Here is a 22,158-nt window from a genome sequence, read left to right on the forward strand (position 1 = left end):
GTTGATCAGGTCCTAAAGCTTGGACGTGGCCAGCCTGTAGTTCTCCGATAGCACATATTCTTATCGTGGTTGGCCCAGATGCCAAGGTTTTAAACTGACATGGTGCACCAAGAATTAGGGAACTCAATTAATGGTGGTGCCAGAAGCTTCTTTAAAGAGTGTAAATTCTCTGATGACGTGACTAAGATTGTGAGCTGATTTGCGTGAATATCATCGCATACAATGACACAATGACATTACAAGGGGTGAAATTCAGGCTGCACTGGGTTTGCAACATTTTAATTGCGCCGGCCAACGATTCGAAGGACAGGGCATACAAGATGGGGTAAAATAGACAGCCCTGTTGAGTGCTCCTTCCCAGTGGCAGTTAATCAGAAAGCAGGGCTTTAAGTTTCGCTCAATCTGTTGCTCCATGTATATGAGTTTCACCCAGCAAATGTAACTTTAGGGAAAGGCCATTCCAGCGTGGAAGCCGAATAGGTAGTTCCATTCCAGAGAGCCTAACTCCTTTGCGGCATCTATATAAGATGTTACAGCACAGTTGCGGGTTCAGCTGATGCATCAGGGCAAATATTGTGTGAGATTATGGGTAGTGGACCTGCTTTATCTGGGAGAGCTAGATCAGGTAGCAAAAGTAGCAGCTAGTTTGCCAGCACCTTGGTCAGGATGTTTGCATCAATGGGGATGGGGTACAATAGGTGAAAAGAGCCACAGTGTTAGAAGGGCTTGCTGGACTTTAAGAGGTACACAATTATGGCTTCTCTGAAGGAACGGAGGAGTCCCCTTTTCACCAGTACCTCGCTATAAAGTCACAGGAGGTGAGAGGCAAGCAAGTGTGACTAGGCCATTGCTTCCAGGAGACTTACGTGTGAGCAGGCCCAACATCACTATAATGATCTCTGCTAAAGCTATCAGCGCCACTTCCATTAAAGGGTCTAGGACACTCACCCACACCATAAGTAAACAATCAAAGCAATATGTTTCTGTGTGGATGTGATTGTATGCAAAGCAAATAGAGCAGAGATGCACTTTACAAACTCTTCTAGCATTTCATCTGCCTCATATATGGTCTGTCTAGTGTCACTCCCTAATTGTGCTATGGCCTGGGGAGTCTGATGACAGTGCAGCAGCACAGCCAGGTTTCTGCCATTTCTCTCCACCTCCCCACACACCCTTGTGCAAGTGTACTAACGCAAGTGTTTCTGCTCCTAGTCCAGTGCTCAGTAAACTGGGACAGCTTGGCATGTAGTGCGGGCAGCCCATTGGGGCCCTGCACCAAGTGATCCTCATGGCCATTATTTCAGATTCTAGCATGTTGAGCTGGGACCAGTATTCTATATACCTCATGCTATTTGGCAACACAAACATCCCCAGATAGGCTTTAAAAGCCTCCCATGTAGTGTCCACGAAATCCACTAACCCCTCATTTGTCTAAAAGAAATTCAATATTTTTTTATCTGTAGTTCCACTTGAATGTATTATCCAGGAGGGCCATCATGGACAAGCGCCAAGTGAATGTGCGATGTTTAGAAGCTGATATGTCCAAGCTGGTGTCCGACAAAGTGAGGAGTAGGTGTTCCATGCTTTTCACCCATGTACAAGCCTCTGGAGTGCCCAGCCAGGAATCTAACCACACACATGTAGCTTGTGCAATGAATATATATGTGCCCTCTCTAGCAGTTGCGTGCCTCAACCTCCATACATCATCTAATCCTTTCATCTCCATAACATCAGCTAGCGCCGCTGCGGCCATGTTGTGCGTATGGAATGTGGAATTGGAGCTATCAGCATGCCTTTTGAGGAGGAGGTTGACATCCCCTCTGCACAGAACAGTCTGTGGGGATGATATGGTGTATTTACTGAGACCTGTCAGAGAAAGTCAGCATTGTCGGTGTTTGGGCGATATGTATTGAGAAGCATCATGTGCCAACCATTTATGATGGCCTGATTCAGGATGTAGCATGCCTGATAATCCTTAATCTTATTGAGTAGTCGAAATGGAATACCTCATCTAACCAGGACTGCTGTACCTCTCACGTGAGAGAAGAATGCTGCAAGCACTCTGAACCCACTCTACTTTGTGGCAATGAGGGAGCTCCAAGGGTCGGCCGGTGCGTCTCCTACAGGAAGGCTATGTCAATGGTGCCTGTCTAAGTACAAGAACCCCTGTCTGGTTTTTCTAGGGTTGTTAAGACCTAGAATGTTCCAGGTGAGCAGTCTGAGTAATGTAGTGTTGCTTGCTATTGGTGTGCCTAAGCATAAAGACCCATATTTATACTCGTACCAGAAAAATTGTGCATCATTTCCTGGTTATATATTGCATGCTCTAAATGTGACAATGGTCTAACTCAACATCTCATACCCCCATCTCAACCTGCCAGTGGTCAACTGATCAAACCCAATCAACATGGCATAAATACATTCACATGCATGCCAAACAGTAATCCTAACTCAAAAGGGGCTTACCCCGAGGGGAGACCAGAGAACCTCCAATTGGGGGCATTTTCCAGGGTACATAATATCATAAACATACAATAAGACAACAGTTATCAAGACGTGTAGTTCGATGTTGATGTTCACATGACACTCAGGGTGTAGAAGTACTGTAGTGTGATGAAATTATAGCATAGATGTGAATTACATGCTTTATCCAATCTATTGAAATGGAGAGGGGGCACCACCCCACTGGCACTGGAGGAGCACATGTGGTTATGCAGCAGTTAACCTGTCGGTCATCAGCTGGTGTCAAAGGGCCAGTCTGTGTGACTTACATAATGCAAAGAATCAGACGTTTCCATTGTGAACAAACAAGCCCACTGAGGATGCGGTGCCAGTCTCAGAAATGAATTGTTTTATGAATTGGGATGTATTTTGAGGGTTTTGGAAGATCTTGATGCTGGCAGGGTAAAGCATTGCTAAGAGAATGCAAGCCTGTTGCTGCTTGCACTTCAGTGACAATTAATCACAGTGCACCGCCTGGAGAGTCAGGGTGAAGCCTGGAAAATAGAGAGGGTATTACCTTAATGTAGAGGAGTCTGCTTTTCCCTCTCTAGTGGAAGCAGGTGAGCTACGGTGGGAAGCAGTGGGGCCCCAGGCAGGAGCCAAGGAAAAGCTCTCCACATCAAAAAATGTTCTGAGAACAGATTCCATGTAGTCAGTCATGTTGCCAGCATTAGCAAGCCTAGCACTAGTAGATTATTGTATCTGGACCTGGCTTCCAGGTCTTCATTCTTTGCCTGGATGGCCTGTAGGGCTGTAGTCATGTCGAGGAGTGTATTGCCGTACTCTACAGTGTCATCTTCAGGGATGATATTCTAAATTCAGAAAGTCTCTTGCTTGTTGAGCTTTGTGAATATCTTATCAACTCTCGCTATGAGTGTGTCCAACTTCCCATTATATGCAAAAGGCATGTTTTGCATATCAAGCAATAGTGATGCAACAACTAGGACCTCCGTTGCATACAATGCCATCTGTGGGTTATCTGGTGGCAGGGCACCCTTGGCACGCCTCACCTCAAATGGCAGTTTAGCTTACGTTTGGTCTCCTTTCCCGATGGTAAAGAGACCAAATGGAAGGCCAAACTTGTTCCGAGTTTTGCATTTGTGTAATGTTTGTGTCGTCCAAGTCAGCAGGGAGTCGCCCCCTGGATGCTGGGCCCATGAGTCTATACACCACAGCCAGACATCACCACACTGTGTGCCACCAGCTCTGCCAAACGAGCCCCGTCAGAACCTGTGAGTCACAGCTAGAGAAGCAGGTCCGGCAGCAAGTGGGCAACCGTCAAGGCATCCAGGGGAGTGTTGGCAAGTATGCATTGCAAGAAACCCCCCCTTGTAGTGCTGCATGCTACTCCTTCCCACAGACACAGACTGACTGTCACAGCCACCAGTCCAGCAGGGGCACTGCACCTCCTTGCGTGTATCCTGGAGTCATCAGGGTGAGACCCAGTGGGTGGATGTGGGTCTGGGTGGAGCACCTGCCTCCTATGCACAGTGTGCCCATAAGCCGTGGCCTCCCAGCCCAGGCCTAGCACCCACACCAACAACAAGTGGCAGCACAGCATCAGCCCACACACACAGGCAGCTCTGTCCACAAGTAAATCCCAGCTGGCCCCACACACTAAAGCTGTTGTGGAAATGATCCGTGCATTTAACTTGGGGAAGCGTGCCACACGAGCCAGTAGTTTTGGCCAACGGGTACAGCATGGAGTCCGCCATCCCCGCTCCACTCGGTGGGTCCTATGACTCAAGGAATCTCCCCCTATTGAGGTAAATCCTTGCACCGGTACAATCAGCCTCACACGAGTTTGTCCATTTTGGTCCCAGTCACTCTACAACTAAACTAAAGTTTTGTTTCCTTAATAACTCCAAAACTACTGAACAGATTCGCACCAAATTACAAAAAGGGTTTTTTTCTGGACCAAGAGCTAGGTTTCCTGCCAAATTTTGTGTAAATCTGTTCAGCGGTTCAGCCTGTAGCCAAGTCTAAAAACTGCAACATCCCCATAAACATTGCATATGGGAAAACTGTTTTGGGAGCCCCTCTTTTTCTCGGCCCCCACTTGACAGATCACCTCAAAACATTCCATGCATAACTAGGTAAAGTAGGCCACTTGTTTTGGAAATTTTCGTTGAGATTTATCTATGTTATTAGCAATAAGGAAAATGCTTCATCTAGGGGAGATGTTGGTCCTAATTATAACTACCTAAGACTATCGCTATATTACCTACTGGCATTCACCAGTAAGTAGTTACATTTAGTATCTAGTTTCCATAGGAAAGGCATTTTTTGACTTGCCTATAACATTGGCGTAATTTAATCAATCTTCATAAAGTTTCCCAAAAATGTCAAAGTAGATTCTGTGTGTCATGAAACGTTTTGGGGTGATCCATGCTGTGGGGACAAGAAATAAGGGTGCATTTGTAATGTTTATTCCCTTAGAACCATGTTGTCAGACCTCCAGCCCATTCCGCTGGACGGAATTACACCAAACGTGGCAGAAAGGTCGATATTGTTTGTTATGCCGATTGTGCTTTTTGTTTTTTGGTGCTAATTCATTAAGTAGTTTTTGTGAAATGAAAGGGAAAAAATATAGAGATATCTCTGGCCTCGGATATTTAATGCGATTTTGTGATGATCGGGGATATTTTGTGCCCATTTTGCTGTAAATCGCTGTTAGACCTGGCACCATTGGTGTGGGTCTCCCCTGCATTTTTTGCCTTTGCCTCCTGTGTTTTTGCTGTGTGTTGGACTTAGTTTGCTGGTCTAGATGCTTTGGGCACTTTCCACTGCTGTTCAGTGCCAAAGTGCAAGTGCTTCCTTCGTAAAATGTTGTACTGGATTAGTGATTCCATGATTGGCATATTTGACTCACTAGTTAGACCCTAGTACAGTTTACTATGTGTGCCCAGGGCCTGTAAATCAAATGCTGCTAGTGGGCTGCAGCAATGATTGTGCCACCCACAGAAGCAGCCTGTAAAATGTAACTCTGGCCTGCCAATGCAGAGCCTGTGTGCAGTCTGGTACTGCCATGTGGACTTGGCAAGTGCACACACTTGCCAATCCCTAAACCCTTCATTTTTTACATATTAATCACCCCTAAGGTAGGCCCAAGGTACCCCTCTGGGCAGGGTGCAGTGTATGTGAAAGATAGGACATGCCCTAGTGTGTGTGGCATGTCCCGATAGTGAATTACTGTCAATTTTGTTTTTCACTATTGCAAGGCTACCTGTTCCCATAGGACAGAATGGGTAGTTTGTTTATAACCTCTTATAAACATAAATGGCCCTGGGAACAAGGTAGGAAAATAAAGTTTAGTATGCGTGAACTTAGAATGTTAAAAGGCATCTTTTAGTGAGGGTGCTGTTTACATTCTGCGTTTGAAAATACCACTTTTAGAAAGTAGGTTTTTTCTTGCCTAAACCATCCAGTGGGCCTCTGCTAGGTTTGTGTATTGCATGTCTGGCTTTTGGATGACAGGGTCTGGAGAGGGGCAGTGGCTCCAGAAGTCTGATGAGTCAGGGCTGGGCTGAATAGACCTGGGCTGCATTTAGAGTAGGGGAGCAGATTACCTTTCACCTGAATGGGCCTGGTCTGCCTTCAACAATGCTGTCTCCACCCCCTGCCAGGAAGCTGCACCAGTGAGGACAGAACAGGTTTTGGCTGGGTACAGACACTCTCTGCCTTCAGAGAACAAAGGATTTTGGTGTATGAAAAGAGGGGCCTAGACCCCAGACTTTTAGATCACTTCTGGGAAATCAAAAGGGACCTTTGCCAAGGAGAATAGCTGGAGAAGCTAAGGAGTAATACTGCCCCTGTGATGTTTGCTGTCTGGGGTTGGCCTGCAGTGTCTACTTGCTGCTAAGGAAAAGAGAAAAGGACTTTGCTGCTTGCTTTGTCCCCCTGCTTGTAGAAAAGATCTCCAAGGGCTGAACTGAGCTTGCCCCCTGTTCTAGAGGTCTCAGGAACAGCAAAGACCTCACTGTGTCTGTGGGCACTGTCTCTGATCATCTACGCAGAAGAAAAGGGTAACTGACTCTGTCACTGAGTGCATCACAGGATTCCGTGTCCTGAAAGCCCAGCTGAGAGCAATGTCTCACTTCGCAAAGGAACCCTGGTCTCACCGACTCTGTCAAGGAGCCGCTGCTTGCACCGTGTCCTGTGGACACTCACACTCTGTACCGCTTCGCTACATGCTGCAAGGACGTCCCCGACTCTGTCGCTGCCCAGCCTGAATATCGACTGGCTCCATCGCCACACTGTGACCTGCCCGCACAGCAGTGAACATCAGCTCACCCTTTAAGACTTATGCACACAGTCCCATTCCCACTTAGAGACTCTTACACCCACTCACACACCCACCTGGGTACTCATGCACCCACTCACAGACCCAATCAAATATTCATGCACCCACTTACAGATTCATTCGGAGAGTCATACACCAATATACTGACCTGCTCAGGGACTCACACACCCACTTACAGACCCACTCAACATATGTACTCACAGACCCACTGAGACACTCACACACCCACTGACAGACTCACTGAGAAAACTCATACTTCACTAACAGATCCACTCAGACACTCGTACACCGACTCACACACCCATAGAGTCACACACTTAGTCACAGACCCTCTAAGAAACATATGTAATCAGTCAGTTACTCATACACTCAGAGACTCACACATCCACTCACAGACCCACCCAGACACTCACCCTCCCAGTCACAGACACACTCAGACACTCATGCATGCAGCCATTTACTTACCCATTCAGAGACTTATGCTCTCACTCACAGACCCATTGAGCCTCTCATACACCCGCTCAAGATCCACTCATATACCCACTCACAGACCCACTCACGCACCCATACAGTAAGTCATAGACCCACTCACAGACATATGCACCCAGTCACTCAAACACTCAGAGACTCACGCACCCACTCACAGTCCCACTTAGAGACCCATGCACCCACTCACAGACCCACTCAGGCACTCAAGCTCATACACCCACTGAGAGACTCACTCACTCACTCACAGACCCACTTGAACACTCATGTACCCACTCACTCACCCACTCAGACACCTACTTAGACACTCATGTATCCACTCACAGATCCAGTCAGACAGTCATATACTTACTTACAAATGCACAAAGACACTCATGCACCTACTCAGAGATCGACTGAGAGACTTATGCAACCAATCACAGACACATTGAGACACTGATGTACCCTCTCATAGATACACTGAGATAGGCAAGCAGAGTCATTGATAGACTGATGCACCATCTCACAGTTCCACTCAAATACTTATACAGTGAATGAGTGACTTACTGATACATTAATGTCACAGATTCCACTGAAAGAGTTATATATATATATATATATATATATATATATATATATATATATATATATATATATATATATTCGACGATCCAATTCAAATGATATTGAAAAGGCGCTGACTCCGTGGGAGAATTCCGTCAAGAAAAATGTTTATTCACACCAAAAGCCAAACGCGTTTCGACGGACTTGCCGCCTTGGTCACTGAACACAGGTAAGACGTAATTGTCACGTTTAAATACACCATTGGCTTGACTGCCCAAAGAAGTTATTCATAAACATAGAAAGAGTCACAATTGCGAGTGCGAGTCTGAGAGAAACAATAATCAAATAAATGTTATCTCCCATCGTGAAACACCAAGTACATAATATAAACATCATTGTTATTGAATTGACTCGCTTAAAAGGAAGCAGTTGAACCCTAGTGGGTAGTGACTGTATGTGACTCCAACATTAAGAACCAAAACATGTATAGGGAAAAACAAGCCAAAAATAAAATGTGCTTACCAAAGTGTCAAACCTGTGTTTTTAAAGAGTGGGCAAAACTCAAAAAAGAAAATATTGATGCTGCAGTGCTATGTGTGCTGTATTCATTACAGATGCACACTGAGGGCCTCATCAGCATTTAATCCTTTCGGAATCTTGCTATCTAGTAACAAAATGTATCTAGATTCAAGTTTTCGTAGAGACAGTAGTCTGTTTCCTCCTCGGATGTTCTTAGGGACACTGTCTATCATGAAATATGAGAGATCTTTACTTCTACCCCTGTGTACAGTGTTTATGTGACGTGCCACGGGATATGAAGGATCATCACTGCTAATAGCACGAAGGTGCTGCAAAATTCGTATGTGTACCTGGTGGATGGTGCTACCTACATACAATTTATTGCAGGTACACTTTAAAACATACACTGCAAAATCTGTCTTACATGTAAAGTTGCTACGGATTTCAAAAGGAATATGTTTGAATGGTAAACTGAGGCTGCGGGTGTTAATCCCATGCTTGCATGCCTTACATTTGGCACATTTGTAAAATCCGTTTCGTGCTTTAAGCCATTCTGCTTTTGTGTCTGATCTAGGGGAGTTGCAAACGAGCTCCTGACGCATGGATTTTGCTCGTCTAAATGTGATTTGTGGGGGTTTTTTGCATATCTCTCCTATTGTTGGATCACTACGCACTGATGGCCAATGTTTAATAAGTATTTTGCGTATGTTGTTGTGATAAATGTTATAGCCAGTGATGAGTCTTGGTGGTGTGCTAGTTTGGGAATCTTGTGTCGAAGTGGAAATGGTTTTGTCTACTTTGAGTAGCTTGGCTCTTTCTATTTTGGCACATTTGTTTTCTGCCTTGTGTAAGATCTCAGGATTGTACCCTCTGTTACTTAGTCTATCAAAGAGTCCATTCTTTGCTTGGTTGAAACTGGAAACAGAGCTGCAGTTTCGTTTCATCCTCAAGCATTCACCGTAGGGGATACTTTCGATAAGCTTGCTTGGATGGAAACTGCTCGCGTGTAAGATAGAGTTACCTGAGGTACTCTTTCTATAGGATCTTGACTCTATATTGCCATCGTGGATGTACAATTCTAGATCTAAGAAATGAATTTTCTCTTTGCTGGTAGTACAAGTGAATTTCAAATTCAGCTCATTGTTGTTGAGATCTTTGGAAAATGTTATGGCAGTTTCCTCTGTGCCTTTCCACAAGATAAAGATATCATCTATATATCTTGTGTAAAGTTTTATGTTCTCTAGCATTTGTGATGGGTAATCAGCCATGAGTACCCGCTCCTCCCACCAGCCCATATGCAAATTAGCATAGCTGGGGGTGAAGCAAGTACCCATGGCCGTACCTTGAATTTGCTGATAGTGTAGCCTGTCAAACAAAAAGAAGTTATTATGCAAACACCATTTTGCCATGTCTAATAGCATGGCTGTATGTTGGTAAAGTTCCAATGCCCTCTTATTTAGAAAAAAATTCATGGCATTGAGACCATCTTCATGCTTGATGCTTGTATAAAGACTCTGTACATCAAGTGTCAGAAAAACATAATTGTCATTCCATTGATGATTCTGTATTTTTCTCAGAAAGTCCCCAGTATCTCCAATATACGAAGGTAAACTCCGGACAAAGGGTTGGAGAAAGAAATCAATGTATCTACTGGTATTTTCGAAAAGACCCCCAATTGCTGAAATAATAGGTCTGCCAGGGGGACACAGAGGATTTTTGTGAATCTTAGGGATAAGATACAATTGTGGTGTGACAGGATAGTCATTCTTAAGAAAGTCCATCTCTTCTTTTGATAATAGTCCAGTTCCCTTCCATTCATACAGGGCTCTATGAAATCGTTCTTTCACCCCTGTGGAGTGTGTGGAGCTGATACGGCAATAGCAATTGGCATCTTGAAGTTGTGCCATTGCTTCCTTGTGATACATGTCCGTTGGCCACAAGACAATGTTGCCCCCCTTATCGGACCATCTAACCATTATGTCTTTCCTTGATTTGATTTTTCTGATTAAATTGTTTTATTCAAGGGATCTGTTATTATGATTTGTGATGAAGTTCTTATTGCTGGTGAGGGCCAATTCTTTAAGGTCTTTGATAACATTTTCTGAAAATGTATCTATGCCATCCCTCGGCATCACCGGTGAAAAGATGGATTTGGGTTTAAAGGGACTTTGTGACCGTTGAAATATGTTGATGTCTGAACTAATGGCTGCATCCGCAGGAGATATCTGGCTTACTTCCTGATCCAATTCTTGTAAGTTCTGTAGAAGAGACATATCTGCTACTCTTAGGTTGCTTGTAGTGGTATTTGTGTTGTCAGTTAATGGCATAGTTGTTGACTTTTTGTTGACATTGTAGAAGTACTTACATAGTTTTAACTTCCGAATATATTGAAAAAAGTCTATTCTAGTCTGTGTATAGTCGAAATTAGTAACTGTACAGAAAGAAAGTCCCAATGATAGAATCTTTTTCTCTTTATCTGTTAACTCCATTTGTGATAAGTTGATTACTGTGTTGTCTTCTTCATCATTTGTGTTTAATTGCGCTTGTTCTTTCTGTATGTCGGTCTGCCCGCCTTTTGTTGCACATTTGCCCCACCTCCTGTTTTTCCTGCGCCTTCTTTTTGTTGATTTGTTGATTTTTGGTCTGGCTTTGACGTTCGTGGTCTCAGGCTCATTATCCTTTCTAAACGTAAAAAACCAAACTCCTGGATGGGTGTAGGGGCGCTGCAGCTCGGTTCTTGTGGAATTGCTCCTTCTGGATCTGATTCAAGTTCTGAGCTGAGTTCTGACTCGCTCGGGTCGCTGACTCTGGGGATATGGCCAGCGGATGACGATAGTTGCTGCCTCCTGATGTTGTCGAATTTCTTTGAAAACGTGTAAATACGTCCTTGGAGATAATCGTTTCTATCTCTTTGAAACTTCGTCGCTTTCCTTTGTTTGATAATCTGCTCATGTTTTAATACTTTGTTTTCAATGTCCGTTAAATGTTTGGAGACTTCATCCTGATTAGTCAACTCTTGTAGTTGTTTAAGAATTAGATTGATTTTTTCCATAATCTTAGTACGGTCGCTTACCGCAAACTTGATTAGAATTTGTAGCATATTCTTAGATGACTGTGCGCTGTTTTCCGCCCACATTTGTAGCATGGCTGGGTCTGGATTTTCGTACGTTGGGGCGATTAAGATTCTCAAGCCCCGAGGAACGCGACCGACATCCAAATACCTCTGCAGGGATTTGCATTCCCACCACTTCGACACTTCCAACTTCCTTAATTTCTCCAGATCGTATGCAAGTCATTTGACTTCGCTGACTGATTGTATGTCTCTCGTTCCGATACTGCTAGTAGCTGTTACTCCGCCAGTGTCTGCATCACTGAAAATATTCAGGGCTTCTTCTTTGCGCTTTTTTACCCACTCCTCTGCCATGGTCGTGAATTGTATGATTGTTCTTGACGCCCACTGCTCGCAAATCGTTTGCGGACTACCTTTCCCACAAGCCACTGGTTTTAGGATCGCGTCGCGGATACACCAAACACACACACAGGCTTACCTGAGATCCTAGATTGCCCTCCAGCGACCCCGGAGCTCGGCTTGCCTGAAAGCGTGAAAGTGATCCGGTTCCGCTCGATTCCTGTGTTGTTGGCTCGTCGGGGGCTCTTCGACTTCCTTGACTTCAAAGACACACCATTTTTTGCCGGTGACGAAGAGCTCCTGAACAAGGAGGGTCAGCGTGGGAGATTCCGGCCAGTCTCTATAAACTTGACGATCCAATTCAAACAATATTGAAAAGGCGCTGACTCCGTGGGAGAATTCCGTCAAGAAAAATGTTTATTCACACCAAAAGCCAAACGCGTTTCGACGGACTTGCCGCCTTGGTCACTGAACACAGGTAAGACGTAATTGTCACGTTTAAATACACCATTGGCTTGACTGCCCAAAGAAGTTATTCATGTATATACTGATATTAAGAGAGTTATACATGCTCTTATATAGTCATTTAGATAGTAATGTGTTTAGTGTGTTGGTTATAATCCATATTGCAGTAATAAGTTTTGAATGTGGTGGTCGCTAAAATACACATAAAAAACAAAGTTTGCAGGGATGTGATAGTCAGGAATTAGCATTAAAAAAGCCTTAGGAATTCACTGGAAAAAAACAAAGGTTACAGGGGCATTATAGTTAGGAAATAGAATTTTTAAAACCTTAGAAATTCAGTGAAAACATCAAAGGTTACAGGGACGTTATAGTTAGGCTGACATTTCACTCATACAACTCACGCCCTTGCAATGCACTGCTTATGACCTCACATATGACATCACTCTTGACATGGTCAGTGACATCACTGATGACATCACTCATTAAATCTAAAATTACATCACTGATGATATCTGAAATGACATCTCGGATAACATCATCCAGTGATTGTGAGTGTTTTCAAAATGTTACTGAGTGTTAAACATATATACTAAGGTAACTCACTGTGGAGGTGCTTGTATGAATAATTGAGTGGATGTGTAAGTGAGTTATGGAAGAGTGACTAGGTATATAATAGACTGTATACAAGAGTTTTTGTATAGGTAAGCGAGTAGGTGTGCCTGTGCGTGTATGAGTAAGTGAGTGGCTGTGTGAGTATCTGTATATTTAACTGAGTGGTTGTAAATGGTGAATAAGAAGGTGCATGAGTGGCTGAATGCATATTTGAGCAGATACAAAAGTGTCTGTATAGACTAGTGACAGGGTATATGAGTGGCTGTCTCGGTGCATCAATGGGTATGTAAGTGGGTATATGAGTGAGTGAGTGGGTGTATGAGAGGCTGTCTATGTGAGCGAATGGGGGTTAGAGGGGTTATGAGAGTGGTTGTATGGGAAAGTATGTGGTCATCTTAGTAACTGTATAGGTGAGTGAGTATATACATTAGTATATGTATAAGTAACTGAGTTGATATGTAATTGTATGGGTGAGTTTATGGCTGCGTGAGTGAATGTATGGGTGAGTAAGTAGTTTTTTGAGTAGGTGAATGGTTAACTGATTTACTGTGTCAGTAGCTGTATGGGTGTATGAGTGGGTCTGTAAGTGTGTCTATGTCTCTATAACAAAATCTGTGACGATGTATTGGTAACTGAGAAGTTGCATGAGAAAATGTATATGTTGTTTTTAAAAAAATCTTATTTGGTGAACATTATTAGTCTTTGTTTGGTCAAGTTGTATAAATATTCGATTACAAACATATAAATGCATTAATTTTAATAAATATATATATAGTTTTTGTTGCTTTAATTAATAATGCACATTTTAAGATTGTAATGGTTTACCATTAATTTATTACATATTATAATGACATATTAACATTTTGTATACATTTTTATTTGATTACAATTTTTTGGGTGTATGTTGTGATCATTTTATGTATTAAATTTAGTTTAGGTGTTTCATTGTGCTGATATTTAGGCCTTCATTACATTGCCTCCGACTGCCACCGTTGCGGATTGAGAATTGACCGACCTCAGGTCGGCAGTTCCGACCCCATTATTTGGGTGTGACAGCATATGGTGTGCTCGTAAACTTCAATTTTTCCGTGGTAGCTTGTGCGGTGGGTTGAAACCACCTGCAGCACAAGCTCTCATTGAAAAATGGATGTTTTTAGGGATGTACACGGCCAAATGCGGAGGGCCAGGGGGGGCAGGGCCCAAGTCAGTTTCTGACAGCCAATCCTTGTCAGAATGGCTGACATAGATTGGCTGTCGGAAACTGACATCATAATTTTTTTTTTTTTGTTCAAAAAGCTTTATTTCAACATTCAACAACCATACATCCTCTCGCCTACAACCTCACGGGCCGGCTGTAGTAGACAGTATATCGAGATTTCAACCCCCTTGTACACAGCCAATCTGCTGACAACCCGGGGGTCCGGCGGCACGTTTATATATATATACCCGCCTGAGTGTCAGTGATGTGTATTACATAGCAGTCCCGGGCCACGGGATGAGGGTGTGTCCATCAGGCCCATTCGGACCATATGCCATCAGCTATCACACGAGTCCCGATCACTCTGGGCCAGCGAACATAGCACCCTGCGACATATGTCCCCACTTGTCTCATCCCCACCACGGCCAAGCCGCAATGAGCACCTGCTAGTCGGATGCCGCACCAGTCAGCACTGCGCTCTCTGGTACCTGACGTTCCCCTTCAGCAGAGCTAGTCTGCGCCGACAGATACGCTCTAAACGGATCCCATATGTCTTTAGCCCTGCTCTTCAATGGTTGCGTTTCGGCATAGATCGCATTCTGGTCCTGGCAGTACAGAACATCCTCCAGCCACTCCTTGAATTTTGGTGCTCGACCCCTACCCCACCTACATGCAACACGCCGTTTCGCAAGCAACAGTACAATGCTAACAAATTTATGGTGCTCCTTAGGTACCGACGCTGTATGGCCCAGCAGCATCACGAGCAGGTCCAGTTCAACCACAGCCCCCACCATAGCCGTAAGTGCAGTATGGACCTGCAACCAGTAGGCAGCCACCCCTGGACACATCCAAGCCAGATGTAGAAAATCAGCCCCCTCCGAGCGGCACCTTTCACATCGGTCAGTATCCGACAACCGAAATCGAAGCTTCCTAACAGGAGTGTAGTACCAACGCTGCAAAAACTTATAATGGATCATACGCAATCTGCAGCTGGAGGAGATCTGGGAAGTGAGCTTGCAACAATACGCCCACTGTGCCTCCATGATGTCCCTACCCAACTCAACCATCCAACTTCGAAGCGCTTTACAGCCCGCATTCCCACCACACTCTCGAATACCGCGGTACAGCTGAGAGACCAAATGCCTACCATCCGTAGAAGCAAGCAGAACCTGCAGCGGCTTCACCACCTCAGGTTCCTCCGGATAATGCGGTATCACCAGTCTCATCCCTTGCCGCAACCGGAGATAGTAAAAGACCTCCAGCGGATTAGGCTGATAACCCTCGAAAAATTGCTCTTTCGTCTTGAACTGACCATTCACGAAAAGATCTCCCCATTGTCGGATCTTTATCTTAACACATAACCCGCGGAACCCTCCTTCCTGTAACAGAGAGAGGCTCGGATGATAAACCAGCGGCAACGACGGAGCATATAGCAGACTATAGGTCATCCTGCACAGTATGCGCTGCCAGGCATCAATTGTGCTCGTCACGGTGGTGAGCGGCGTTTCAATCGCAGTGACGGGACCATGTATGAGACCTTGCAATGGCAGAGGCCGAGCTATCCAGTCCTCTACCGCCAACTGCGGCATGCAGGGCGTAGGGGTAAACCAATGGTAAGCAAAGTGTGCCTGCGCGCTCAGGTAATACGCCTGGAAGTCGGGAACGTCAAATCCCCCCTTACTGTACGGCTGGGTAATAGTCGACCAAGCCAGTCTGGGCTGTTTACCAGCCCAAAACAGTCGCAATAACTCAGAGCGCAATGTCCGGAAAAAAAACGCACCTGGGTAGTATGGTATGTTCTGGAAAAAATATAAGAAGCGAGGCAACACCACCATTTTAATCAAGGAGGCCCTACCAGCCATAGTCAACGGCATTGATATCCAACGCGTAACATCATCCGTCAACTTACTTATGGCTGTGCCATAATTCAGACGTAAAGTCTCTTCCCGGCTTTTCAAAATTCGAACTCCTAAGTATCGGAGATCCGACTCACACCACTCAAGCGGGAAATCCAGTGCATATCTCCCCACCGCGGTCGTCATAGGGAAAAATTGCGATTTCTTCCAGTTAATGTGAATTCCAGACATTCTCCCGAACACCACAAATTCGCGAAGCAGCGGATTCAGGTTATTCTGCGGGTCCACCACATAGAGCGTTAAGTCATCAGCATATAAGGACACATCTATCTGCCTTTGAAAACATTTGAAGGCACTTTGCTTGTGCAGTTGTCGGATACGAGATGCCAGAGGTTCAATTGCTATGGCGAACAGCAGCGGGGACAGCGGGCACCCTTGTCTGGTTCCCCTATTCAATGAAATCGGATCAGACAGCTCCCCATTGATCAACACCCTGGCCGTAGGGTCAGTATAGAGCAGTTTTATCCAAGCAACAAAGATTTTGGGAAAACCCATCCTGTACAGAATAGCAAACAAATAATTCCACTCAACTGAGTCGAACGCCTTGGTGGTGTCCAGGAATATAGCCGCGACAGGCAGTTCCGGCGCTATTGTTTGAATCAAGGAAAAAAGCGTTCGCAAGTTACTTGCGGTGGATCTACCCGGGACAAACCCTGCCTGATCAGGAAGGGCAATTTTAGTCATTAACAGTGAGAGTCGCGTGGCCAACACCTTCGCCAAAATCTTGGCATCACAATTTATCAAGGATAGTGGTCTATAGGAGTCGCAATCCACCGCGTCCTTATCTGGTTTCAGCAGGGAGGTTATCACCACCTCTCTCATCGTTCCCGGCAACACTCCTGTCTCCAGGGAGTCCTCATAGACTTCGCGAAGCACAGGGGTCATTATATCAATATAGCTTTTGTAAAATTCCGCAGGTAAACCATCCAGACCAGGCGCCTTACCATTACTCAGAGACATAATCGCTTCCCGTATCTCAGCCAGTTCAAATGGGGCTCCCAGGAATTGCCTGTGTTCATCACTCAACCAACATAGTGCTACGTCGTCTAGGAAGTCCCCAAACTGGACATCAACACCGTCACGGACGGCAGATATAACCCCTCGTAATGCTCAGTGAATTGCCTTAAAATCCCCTTAGTGTCTTGATGTATAACTCCGCTCGATGCACGTATCTCTAATATGTGCGAAGTGCCCCATGAACGCCTAGTGATTCCCGCCAATGCCCGAGCAGGTCTTTCTCCCTCACAATATCGACGGGCCTGCCAATGTTTCCCCCTGAAGTTGGCCTCTCTGTCCGCCTCTCGCTCGTATTGTGACAGCTTTTCCCTAATCTCCTTGTGGAGAGGGCCCATCGACTCTCGGGCCATGCCAGTCTCCAGCTCCTTAAGTTCGGACTCCAGTTTGGCGAGCGTGCTTCGTATGGCCCTTAATACCCCAAAGCTTTTGGAGATGTAATAACCCCTCACCATTACATTAAACACCTCCCAGATGGTCTCAACACTTTCTACCGACCCTTTGTTGCGCGGGAAGAAATCCGCTATCTCCTCCCCCAATTCTGTCTGGAATAGGGGATCCAATAGTGCCGTGGGTTGCAAATGCCATGGGGCCGCTGCCCTACCGTACCCCGGGATAGCAATCTGAGCCAGCACCGGACAATGGTCCGAATAGGACCGCGGCAAGTGTGTCACTCTGCCTAAATCCACCGCTAATCCACGGGACAGTAAGCAATAGTCAAGCCGAGCCCAAGTGTTTGCATGCGCTGTGTAATGTGTCCCCTCACGGACCCCAGCATGCACGAACCTCCAACTATCTATAAGGTCGCCTTCCTGCATTATGCCCGCCACCACATCTCTCGCACTTTTGTTATATTGGGGGCTACCATCCGATCTGTCTAGTCCAGGCGTCAATGTAATATTAAAATCTCCACCCCATATGATATGCATGGATCCCGTATTCAGTATCTCACCCCACAACTTGGTGTAAAACGCAGGCGAATCCACATTTGGCCCATAACAGTTGACAATCGTGATCGTATCAGTACCCAGTCTACCCCATAACAATACAAATCTACCCTCATCATCCGTACGTTCACCCAACTGCACAAATGGCACCGTTTTTTTTATCAAAATCGCCGTACCTCTGGCATACCCAGAATATGAGGAGAAACTACGCACAGCCGCCCATCTACTCGCAAATGTATAAGTATCCCGGGGACTGAGATGCGTTTCCTGCAGCAGAGCGACCTGCGCCTGATGCTGGTCCAAATAGGCCACCACCCTCCGACACTTCCTCGCGTCATTCAACCCACGGACGTTCCAGGACAGGACCGTTAGTCTGGAATTACGATCTCGTTCAGTTATCTACAGTCAACCACACATAATCCAGATCGCCACTCTGCCTCAACCACATCTCCCGCCCAAGGGAACAGCCATAATCCCTGCAACAACCAGCCGATGCAACCACAGGAACCCCCGCCCCGGAAGCGCTGTGCATTCCTAGCCTTGTCCCATACCATAGCCAACCACCACCGTACCACACCGTCACACTCATCTCAGTTTTCGAACCCCATTCAGATAAACAAACGTCACAACCCTTGAACCCCCCCCCCTCCCACTGAAGCAATCCCCAACCTGCCAGCAGCGTACCCTCCCAATCCCTCCCACCCACACCCCGAAAACTAGGGCGAAGACACCCCACAACTCCAAAACCGTATGCTAGGGTAATTCCCATCGGGAAACGTATCTAGGTGGCAACACTAATACCCCCCCATGACAGCCCGCCCGAACCACACCGTGCAGCCCAGCCCAGCAACCAGGAGGGGCGTCCGGCGCTATAATCAGAGGCATCTGGGGCAGACCCTCAGCGGCTAATAATATCAATAAACCTGTTATATCAATAAGGTCCTGCATCGCAGACGGAGATGGACCCAATACCATAGGGACCCCGGTATCAACCGTCTATCTTAATACCCCCACTTCTCCCACATCAAACAGACCAATACAGAGACCCTTACACTGTCCGTCAACCATAAATCCCAATCTGAGCTCTTGGGCAACACTCTACGCTCAGCAGTAAGTCTGTAGGCAGATACAGTACTGTCCACTCACGGTTCACCATCGTCCAGCATCTCTTGACTAGGGGCCATTTCGTCCTCCGCTCCAGCCCCCAACCTCCGAGTCCGTTTATGCTGCTTGAGAAAATCCTCCACCTGCTGTGGATTTGTGAAGAATTTCTGTCTCCCTTGGAACGTGACCCGCAGGCGCGCTGGGTAGAGCAATGCGTAGTCTATTTGCAGGTTCCGCAATTTCGTCTTGACTGCAAGGAATTTCCGACGTTCCTCTTGGATCAGTGGAGTGAAGTCCGGATACAGCGTGAAGGAATTACCCTCATACGACAACGACCTCGAACTTCTTGCCGCTCTTAAGGCCGCATCACGATCGCGGTAATTTAGCATCCGGGCTATAATCGGCCTAGGCGTCGCTCCCGGCTTCGGTCTGGGGCCCAGGGCCCGATGCGCCCGCTCCACTATAAAGGTTGGAGAGAGAACGTCTGAGCCAATCGCCGCCACCAGCATCTTCTCGACGTACTCCTCCATTTTGCCCACATTGGTCGTTTCTGGAATACCTACGATGCATACGTTGTTCCGTCTGCTCCTCGCTTCTAAATCCTCATTTTTAGCTGCAATGACATGCAGGAGATTGTCCATTCTGGATAACTGCGACGAGTGTTGTGTCACCTTATCCTCGGAGTCCGATATGCGCTGTTCCACCTCTTTCAAGCGCTCCTCATGCACATACAGCTTGTGCACCACCGCATCCATGCGCGACGAGATCCTGTCCACTTTGTCCGCGATTGTCGCAAACCCTTGGCGCACCTCGCGCAGTACATCCTGTAAATTCGTCGCCGTGTCCACAGCTCCCCCCGACGCCTCAGCCGTCTCATCCGGGTGGCGCGCCATCTCTCCCGGCGCTGTCGTCTTCTTACTGGCCACAAACGTGAGTTTGGGCTGCCTAGTGTCCGTCTTGCCCATCACTGTCCTCGGGCGAAGGCCTCCGGTACCACCAGCACCACCACAGCGACACCACCACTTACGCTCCTTCTGCCAATCTCAGGCCACGTGCTTGTTATCTGCTCTCAACCGCTCAAGCGGGGTGCACCAACCAGTATCTGCAGTCCTGGGGGGACAGTACACTGTAACCGGTGGCACCAGTCGTGGCTCCTTCCGCCCCTCAGCCGAACATCACCTGCACATCAGATACTACCCCGTCTGTGTTAGGGACTCGTAGCGCTGCTCCTCGCACAGTATCAGGGGGTGGGGGGATCGACACCCCTTGCCCTGTCCCCGGTTCCAAAAGATTCTCGCCCCGAGGTCCCCTACCAAACGCCAGGCAAATCCCGGGCCGCAGGAGGTGCTTAGGCCCCGCAGCCACTCCAGGGGACCGGGGGGGGGAGGAGGCACCTCCGCTCGCTCTCACCCGGCAAACAGTCGTTCCTATCCGCACCTCTCGCCCAGCCAGGTCACTGCGATCCCGGGGGGGGGGCCTCCCAGACCGTCTCCGTTGTCTGCGGCCTTCCACTGCGGTCTCAGCCACGGCCTCGCCTACCAGCCCGATCCGGGGCCGCGGCCCTGCGTCTTCCGTCGTCGCGTCCGCCGCAACTGTCGGCTCCTCTTTCACCGGTACCACAGCAGCGAGAGCCCTCTACGGCCGTCTGTCCACTCCTGACGTCGTCCTGGACCTCCGCTGACGATGACGGCACCCAGGTGTGCCCGTTAAGGATAAATGACCGGATTTATGCCGCCGGACAGCGGGAGCCCTACAGGAAGGCGTCCATTCGCCGGTGCGCCACCTAGCGTTTTCACTGACATCATAATTAACCGTGGGCGTAGTGCTCCGCTCCGCCCGTGGAGTGTGCATAGTGTTGCCTACTTTGCGTTCCGCGAAGTAGGCGTAGTAGGCAGGCTACGCACATGCCATGGTGGAGCAGAGTTGCCCGCCACCCGCCTCCCTCCCGCCCTTTTTTAGATGCCCTTACAATCTTTAAAAGCATTTTTAAAGTAATTAAAACGACTTACCTGAGCTGCGACGTCCCGGGGCTCCCTCGTCCTGCTTTATCGCTTACTTCTTATTCACAAATGTGCATGCGTGGGTGCCCGTGCATGCACATTTCTCGTGAGAAATGGGCTTGCGCGGGCGCCCATGCACGCGCGTTTGTGTGGAAGACACGCAGATGATGGACAGAATATATAGCCTGGCTAGCTTGACTCCAGTGGCAAAGTGAGCCCAAGACCCACGTTTGGGCATACTCAGGGCACTTAGGACGAGAAAACAAAGGGCACACAAATGATGGATGAAATGCAGAGCAAATCAACCCTTCACCCCCAGTCAATAGACCTGGGTTAAATCCATCGTTCTTTTACTCACCATGCCATCCAAGTTTAGACCCAGCCATATGCAAATCAGTATTGACCTTGTGCCTTATAGGAACAGTCCAGACCAAACTGCCAAGCCAGGTCCTCCCTCTCTGGAAACAAGCCTTCTGGGACCAGTTTCGGGGCATCACACCTCATCAGCCAGGGTAGCTTGACTCTACTGGCATGGTGAGCCCAGGACCCACGTCTGGCCATACCTGGCGCACTTAGGGTGAGAAAGCAAAAGACACACAGAAGATGGACGGAATGCAGAGGAAATCATACATTCACCCCTAGTCAATAGATCTGGGTTAAATCCATTCCACTGTAGTCAAGCTAGCCTGGCTGATGAGGGGTGACACCCCGAAACCGTTCCTTGGATGCTTGTTTCCAGTCCAGGGTGGACATGGTCTGGTAGTTCGGACTGGACTGTTCCCATAGGGAGCAGGGTCAAGACTGATTTGCATATGGGTGGGTTCAAACTGGAATGGCATGGGGAGCAAAAAAATATGGATTTAGGCCCAGATCACTGTACTGGCATGAATGTATGACATTGTTCTGCATTCTGTCTATCTATTGTTCTGTTTACGTTTGTCACCCCGAGTGGGACGGGTATGGCCAGACATGGGTCCAGTGCTCTCCATGACACTGAGTCAAATTAGCCTGGCTGATGAGGGTAAAAACCCTGAAACTAGTCCTAGGATGCTTCTTTCCAGACCAGGGAGGACCTGGCTGGGAAGTACAGGCTGGACTGTTCCCATCGGGAGCAGGCTCAAGACTGATTTGCATATGACT

The sequence above is a fragment of the Triturus cristatus genome, chromosome 2_1 (genome assembly GCF_964204655.1).
Source record: "Triturus cristatus chromosome 2_1, aTriCri1.1, whole genome shotgun sequence".
NCBI lineage: Eukaryota > Metazoa > Chordata > Amphibia > Caudata > Salamandridae > Triturus > Triturus cristatus.